The following is an 8508-nucleotide window of genomic DNA, read 5'->3' as shown; positions in this document are numbered from 1 at the left end:
TCCCTATAGCTCAAATCCTCCAACCCTGGCAACATCCTTGTAAATCTTTTCTGAACCCTTTCAAGTTTCACAACATCTTTCCGATATGAAGAAGACCGGAATTGCATGCAAAATTCCAACAGTGGCCTAACCAATGTCCTGTTCAGCTGCAACATGACCTCCCAACTCCCATTCTCAATACTCTGACCAATAAAAGAAAGCATACCAAATGCCTTCTTCACTATACTATCTACCTGTGACTTTACTTTCAAGGAGCTATGAAGCTGAACTCCAAGGTCTCTTTGTTCAGCAACACTCCCTCGGACCTTACCATTAACTGTATAAGCCTGCTAAGATTTGCTTTCCCAAAATGCAGCACCTCACACTTATCTAAATTAAACTCCATCTGCCACTTCTCGGCCCATTGTGCATTCACATCCAAAGGATCATTAGCTGCCAAATCCACCATCTCCAGCACAATAAGACCACTTTGGCACATATTTTGCTGCCCTCCTTATTGGCCTTCTATAAGGACCATTCACTCTCGGAACATCTACCCATACAATTGAAGTAAGTATGACATCTGCACATTTACTTCCTCCCTCCTCACTATCCAAGGCCCCAGACATGCCTTCCAGGTGAAGTGATTTTTTAAATTCATTCATGAGATTAGGGCATCGCAGGCTATGCCTGCTTTTATGGCCCAAAGGGCAGTTTAAGAGTCAATATGTTGCTGTGGGTCTGGAGTCATATGTGGGCCAGACCAGGTAAGAATGGTGGTTTCCCTCCGAAAGGACATTAGTGAACCAGATGGGTTTTTCTAACAATTCACAATTGATTCATGGTCATCATTTGACTCTTAATTCCAGATTTTTTTATTGAATTAAAAGTTAACCATTGGTTGTGGCAGGATTCAAACCCAGATTCTCATGACATTACCCAGGTCTCTGTATTAATGGTCCAGTAATAATACCACTTCACCCATATCCCTCCAAACCCTTCCTATTCATATACCTATCCAAATGCCTCTTAAATGTTGCAATTGAACCAGCCTCCACCACATCCTCGAGCAGCTTATTCCACACACATACCACCCTCTGCGTGAAAACGTTGCCCCTTAGGTCCCTTTTATATCTTTCCCCTCTCACCCTAAACCTATGCCCTCTAGTTTGGGACTCCCCCACCCCAGGGAAATGACTGTTTATTTATCCTATCCATGCCCCTCATGATTTTGTAAACCTCTATAAGGTCACCCCTCAGCCTCCAACGCTCCAGGGAAAACCACCCTAGCCTGTTCAGCCTCTCCCTGTAGCTCAAATCCTCCAATCCTGGCTACATTCATGTAAATCTTTTCTGAACCCTTTCAAGTTTCACAAAATCTTTCCAATAGGAAGGAGACCAGAATCGCACACAATATTCCAACAGTGGCCTAACCAGTGTCCTGTACAGCCACAACATGATGTCCCAATCCTGTACTCAATACTCTGACCAATAAAAGAAAGCATACCAAATGCCTTCTTCACTATCCTATCTACCTGCGACTCCACTTTCAAGGAGCTATGAATCTGGACTCCAAGGTCTCTTTGTTCAGCAACACTCCCTAGGACCTTACCATTAAGTGTATAATTCCTGCTAAGATTTGCTTTCCCAAAATGCAGCACCTCGCATTCATCTGAATTAAACTCCATCTGCCACTTCTCGGCACATTGGCCCATCTGGTCAAGATCCTGTTTGAATCTGAGGTAACCTTCTTCGCTGTCCATTACACCTCCAATGGTGGTGTTATCTGCCAAGCAGTAGGCTGGAAGAACACAGCAAACCAAGCAGCATCAAGAGATGGAGAAGTTGACATTTCAGGTGTAACCCTTCTTCAGGATTGGGGTGGGCATAGGGAGAGCTGCAGCTAAAGAGGGTGGCAGGGTCAGGGTGGTGAAGGAATAGGCAAAAACAGATAGAGGTTACGACCTGGTTGGTCGATGGAAGGAATTCGGTTGGTAGCAGGGAAGAGTGGAAGGAAGTGGGAAGGGAGTCGGGGAAGGGAATGGAGGTTATTTGAAATTGGAGAACTCGATGCTGAGTCCTCCGGGCTGTAGGCTGACCAGGTGGAAGATGAGGTGTTGTTCCTCCAATTTGCGGTGTACTTAATTGCAGCAATGGAGGAGGCCAAGGATGGTTATTTCAGAAAGGGAGTGGGAAGGTAAATTAAAATGGACGGTGACTGGGAGGTCTGGTCAGCCCCTGCAGACCAGACTGCGATGCTTGGCGAACCATTCCCTAAATTTACACTCAGTCTCCCCTATGTAGAGAAGATCACATTGGAAGCATCTGATGCAGTAAACTAGGTTGGAAGAGAGGCAGGTGAACCTCTGTCTCACCTGGAAGGACTGTTTGGGGTCCTGAATGGAGCGGAGGAGGGTGGTGTACCGGCATTTTTTGCATCTTTTCTGGTTGCAGGGGAAGGTACCTGGGAGGCCAGAGGGGTCAGTGGAAGAGTGGTATCAATCAAGGACTGACAAAGGGAACGGTCCTTGCGAAAGGCAGAAAGAGGTGGGATGGGGAAGTTGTTCTTGGTGATGGGGTCAAGTTGGAGTTAGTGGAAGTGTTTAAGGATGATGCGTTGGATGCGGAGTCTCGTGAAGTAGTAGGTGAGGACAAGGGTGACTCTGTCTTAATTGTGTTGGGAGGGGGGAATTAGAGCAGTGGGACGCGGAATGGAGGGCTGTCTGAATGACAGAGGGAGGAAAAGCACTTTGCTCGAAATAAGTGGACCTCTGGAATAGTCATGAGTGGAATGTGTCAGCGTCCAAGGAAATGGTGAAGTCAAGGAAGGGGAAGGAGGTGTCCGAGATGGAGCAAGTGAATTTGAGGGCAGGGCAGAAGTTGTGGGTGAAATCAATGAACTGCTCCAGTTCAGCCTGGATGCAGGATGCAGCACCAATGCAGTCATCAATGTAATGGCAGAAAAGTTGGGGCATAGTGCCTGTGTAGGTACTGAAGAGGGACTGTTCGATACACCCAACAAAGGGGCAAGCATAGCTGGGTCCCATCCAGGTGCCCATTGCCACCCCCTTGATTTGGAGGAAATGGGAGGAGTTAAAGGAGACATCATCGAGAGTGAGGACCAGTTCAGTGAGGCGGAGGAGAGTATTGGTGGAGGGGAACTGGATGGGTCTGTTGGAGGTGAAGCAGCAAGGGCCTGGAGGCCATCCTTGTGGATGTGTACAGAGGAACCTCAATTATCTGAGCGCCTCAGGCGGGGAGTATTTTGTTTGGATAATCGAATGTTCAGATAATCAAATGCCGGATAACAAGTTTAGCCAAGCATCGGGACCTTGTGATCTTGTGCAGATAATATGAAATTTGGATAACTGAATGCCAGATAATTGAGGTTCTGCTGCATAAGGACTGCACGTCCATAGTGAAGATAATGCATTGGGAGCTGGGCCTCCTTTGAAAAAAAACTCCAGCCTCCCTCTGAGGTCCCCTTCTCCTGACTCCAACCTTCCTCGTCCACTTGGTCACCACCCCGTCAGCCTTGTACCCATCCCAGACCTCTTCATTGCAGACTGCCGAAGTGACATCGGCCACCTCAATTTCTCCACCACCTCAACCACTCCAACCTCACCCCCTCCTAACGTGCAGCACTCCACTGAGTCCATAAGCCCAACTATTGCGGCCAACCCATTATCTCAGCATGCCCCTGCCCTACAGAACTCATATTCATCCTACCTCAACTCCATCCTCTCATTAGTTCAGACACTCCCCACCTACACCCGCGACATCAACCATGCTCTCCATCTCTTCAGCAACTTCCAGTTCCCCGGCCCCCAGTGCTTTGTCTTCACTATGCAAGTGCAGTCCTCATACACATCCATACCCCACAAGGACGGCCTCCAGGTCCTCCACTTCTTTCTCTCCAACAGACTCATTCAGTCCCTCTCCACTAATACCCTTCTCTGCCTCGCCAAACTGATCCTCACCCTCAACAAATTTTCCTTTAACTCTTCCCATTTCCTCCAAATCAAGGGGGTGGTCAAGGGCACCTGGATGGGCCCCAGCCATGCCTGCCTCTTTGTTAGGTATATTGAACAGTCCCTCTTCAGTACCAACACAGGCACTGTGCCCCAACTCTTCTGCCATTACATTGATGACTGCATTGATGCAGCAGCCTGCACGTGGGCTGAACTGGAGCAGTTCATTGGCTTCACTCCAACTTCCACCCCAACTTCAAATTCACTTGGTCGATCTCGGACACCTTCCTCCCCTTTCTAGACCTACCATCTCCATCTCTGGCAACATTCTCTAGACGGATGTTTACAATGCTTCCAGGTGAGACAGAGGTTCACTTGCCTCTCTTCCAACCCAGTTTACTGCATCAGGTGCTTCTGATGTGATCTTCTCTACATCAGGGAGACCAAATGTAAACTTAGGGAATGGTTCACCGAGCATCACAGTCAGGTCTGCAGGGGCTGACCAGACGTCCCAGTCATCGCCCATTTTAATTTCCCTTTCCACATGGCTATCCTTGGCCTCCTCCATTGCTGCAATGAAGCACACCACAAATTGTAGGAACAATCCAATTGTGGGTGGCACAGTGGTTAGCACTGCTGCCTCACAGCGCCAGAGACCAGGGTTCATTTCCCGCCTCAGGCGACTGTGTGAAGTTTGCACATTCTCCCCGTGTCTGCGTGAGTTTCCTCCGGGTGCTCCGGTTTCCTCCCACAGTCCAAAAATGTGCAGGCTAGGTGAATTGGCTATGCTAAATTGCCCATAGTGTTAGGTGAAGGGGTAAGTGTAGGGGAATGGGTCTGGGTGGGTTGTGCTTTGGCAGGTCGGTGTGGACTTGTTGGGCCGAAGGGCCTGTTTCCACACTGTAAGTAATCGAATCTAAGTAATCAAATCTAATCTATAATTCTCATCTTCTACCTGGGCAGCCTACAGCCCAAAGGACTGAACATTGAGTTCTCCAATTTCAAATAACCTCCCTTCTTATCCCATGACCGCCTCCTCAGCCCTTCCCCATCCCTTCCACCCCTCCCTGACACCAACCGGATTGATGCCTCCCACTGACCAACCAGGTCATACCCTCTACCTATCTTCACCTACCCCCACTTCACCACCCTGCCCTCACCCCCCACCTTTTCTGCAGATCCCCTACTCCCACGCCCCGTCCTGAAGAAGGATTACACCCAAAACGTCAACTTCTCCAACTCCTGATGCTGCCTAGCTTGATGTGTTCTTCCAGCCTCCTGCCTGTCTATTTTGGATTCCAGCATCTGCAGTTTTTTTTGTCACTAGCCTTCAATCAAAGGCAGTATCACTTCATTTTGAGAGTTCAATACTTTTGTCGTATTTGGACCAAGGCTGTAACAAGGTCAGGAGTTGAGTGGCCCTGCTACAAACAAAACAGATCCAGTGCTGCTTGGTAAATTGTTGACGACCCCATGCATTGCTTTGCTGATGATTGAGAGCAGACAGGATATCAATTAGCTGGGTTGGATATAAATGTTGCTAAATATGTTTATTTCCTATGAACCCTGAGAAAAGTATTGGAGACACAAACTACCAAGCTCAGGCTCCTGTCAGTTTCGCACATGCACAAATACAAACTAAAAGGGCTAGTACTCAGTATGGAAGGAAGACAAATTAGTATTGTTGTTTCAATTATGTTGGGGGTCATTAAGGAAAAGGTTTTAATGTTGATCATAGTTTGTCTGTTTGCCAGGACCATCAGCATGGGAGAATATTAGTTATCTTGTAAATTATGGGATTTCCTTATCTTTCTTCCCTGTCAATGTTGTCACCGGTTTTCCTTTCTCTCTGCCCCTCAAGAGGGAGGGAGGAGATCTCTGGGAAATTGATGTTTAATTGTAGGCAAGGTTTCATCTCCAATATATGAACATTTCTCTAGAGATTTAATCATGAAAGGAGATTAGGGTCTTCTTGCATCTCTCCTGAGGGTGTTTCATTACCTTTGGATAAAATGTTAATTTCAGCTCAGCTGTCTCGTCTAATCCACCTTCGTTTCAGGAAATTTACTCTCACATGCAGATAATGCGTATGGTTGGTTTAAGTCAGTGATTTTGATCCCATTTTAAAACCATTTCAGTCCATGTGATTACTACTAGGGGATCTCACTCTTTAGTACCTTGCAGCGGGCCGTTGCTGGGGTCACACTTAAAGAATGTAGGACATATGAACATAGATCAAGGAGCTGGATTCATCCATTTGGCCCTTCGAGCCTACTCTGTCACTTATTAGGATCTTTCCTGATCATCTAAAGCAATAGCTTGTTCCTGTCTTTCCCCTACATTCCCTTTAGTCCCAAGTGACATATCCATCTCCTTGAAATCATATAACCTTTTGACCTCAACTGCTTTCTGTGATCATGAATTTCACAGGCTCACCCCTCCTCATCTGGGTGAAGAAATTTTTCATCTCAGTCCTAAATAGTTTACCCTTTATCCTCAGACTGATCCTTGGTCTGGACTCCCCCAGCATTTGGAATCTCATTCCTGCATCTACCTTGTCTAGTTCATCTACTTGAAGACAAGTAGACCTGATCTTTACGTACACCAACTGTAAAAGAAGAGCAAATGGGTCAGACATCAGTATTTCCAATCTATCAAGAATTAAAGCAAAAACAAAGTGTGACTTGTAACACAGATGAGGCTTTGCTAGTCACACACAAAACTTACATACAAAAGGTTGACAGACCGTTTCTCCCACACCTGAACCTGTTTTCCCTGACTATAAGTATAAAAAAAAAATTACCTTGAGAACTTTGTTGCACCTTTGGCCCGATCACACCAAGTGTTTGGAAGTGGTTAGGAGGTCCTTCTAAATTAATTCCATGACATATGATCTGTTGCCTGGTACATGTGTCAGAAAGGTGGCTACCATCTTTAGTTGATTCAAAATGTGAATGAAAATAATATCATGTTTACGATTAGAACCAAAGTGATAGCCTGTAAGGCTTGAGATCAGCACCTCACCTTATGATTGTGAAACATTGGTGACTTTCTGTTATCAAAAGCAGCTGAACAATTTTCACCTATTGTGCCTGCTTTGCATAGTGGATACACTTTGTAAGAACATGAATATGGCAGCCATCTCAAAGGCAGAGGTCTTAAATCTGTTAGCATTCATCTACTGAGGCCACTTTGGTGGTTTGAGGATGTCCATAGGTTGGAAGGTATTCGTATACCCATGGACTGTGTGTGGTAATATAGCAGGAGCCAAACAGCCAGTAAAACACACAAAGTTTCCCTTCAAGGATGCTTGACACGAAGTCCCTAGATATCAATTGCGACACACAGAAGTTAGAAGTTAATGTCAGAAGAAAAAGTCAACACTTAGTCTAGGCTGGCGAGCACCACTGCACTGACCAATACCATAGTAGTTTGGAAAGTGCCCATGACAAAAAGAAAAATCAACATTACTACGCTCCATGTGCAGCAGCACCAGAGGCAGAACCAGAGATTGGTCTTCCCAGTCATTAGCAAAATGTGCCAGGTGAACTCATTTGAAATTGATCTGTTTACCACTTGTCCAACCTCTTTCACAGGTGGAAAGATGCTGGTCAAAATGAAGTGACAGGACTGAGCAAAGTAATTGATAATCCATAAAAGTTGGTGTAATTTAGTTGTGTGAAAGCCAGAAATTGCAGCTTTATTTGGACAGAGCTTCATTTCATTCCCACTAACACTATTTAACATATTTCACACTTACTCAGTTGGTATTTGTTAGAATTTTTAAAAACAGATGTCTTCAATACTGGCTGCATTTGCAATGATGAAATTAAAAGTTTAATAGTATTTTTGATCTAATTGGTTGTACTTCAGCATTTGAAGTAATTGATTGTGAAACAGCTGAACAATTCTTTAAATAATTAGGTAACCTGCTAACACCTGATGTGATAATCAAAACTACACGAGAGATGTGTTTTTCTCGTTTCAATTGCTTTTCAGAAATCATGAGTATGAATTAAAAATAGTCTAGTGAAGTGGGTGATGGCATGGGGCTGGGTGAGACGAGGCACATGGACACACAAGATGACCGCCAGACCACAATACAGAGAGAGTCAACAGGGCAAATACAGACACTGACTGGAGCCACCAGAATGTCAGCACAATGCATTAACAATCTAGTTGATTAATTTAAGGCGGGTGGGAGAAAGAATACACGAATACCGTATACAGGGGAACCTCGATTATCCAAACGAGATAGGCGGAGCAGTATTTCATTCAGGCTAATCGATTATTCGGTTAATCGATTAAATGCCTTTCCTCTGGGTCTCTGAGTTTTTAAAGTCTGCTCCCTATTCAGGAGACTACAGCAGCACACAGTGTGCGAAGCCCTGCTCCCAACACCACCTCCCTGCCCTGCCCCCAAACCCATTCCAAAACCATCCCCTGCGACACAAAACTGTCCAAAACCGTCCCCCAAGCACATCCAACACCAACCCCTGCCCCCACCACCAACCCCTTCCAACACCACCCCCACACCCCAACCCCGTCCAACACTGCC

The sequence above is a fragment of the Chiloscyllium plagiosum genome, chromosome 21, assembly GCF_004010195.1.
Source record: "Chiloscyllium plagiosum isolate BGI_BamShark_2017 chromosome 21, ASM401019v2, whole genome shotgun sequence".
NCBI lineage: Eukaryota > Metazoa > Chordata > Chondrichthyes > Orectolobiformes > Hemiscylliidae > Chiloscyllium > Chiloscyllium plagiosum.
This window is presented reverse-complemented; position numbering follows the sequence as displayed.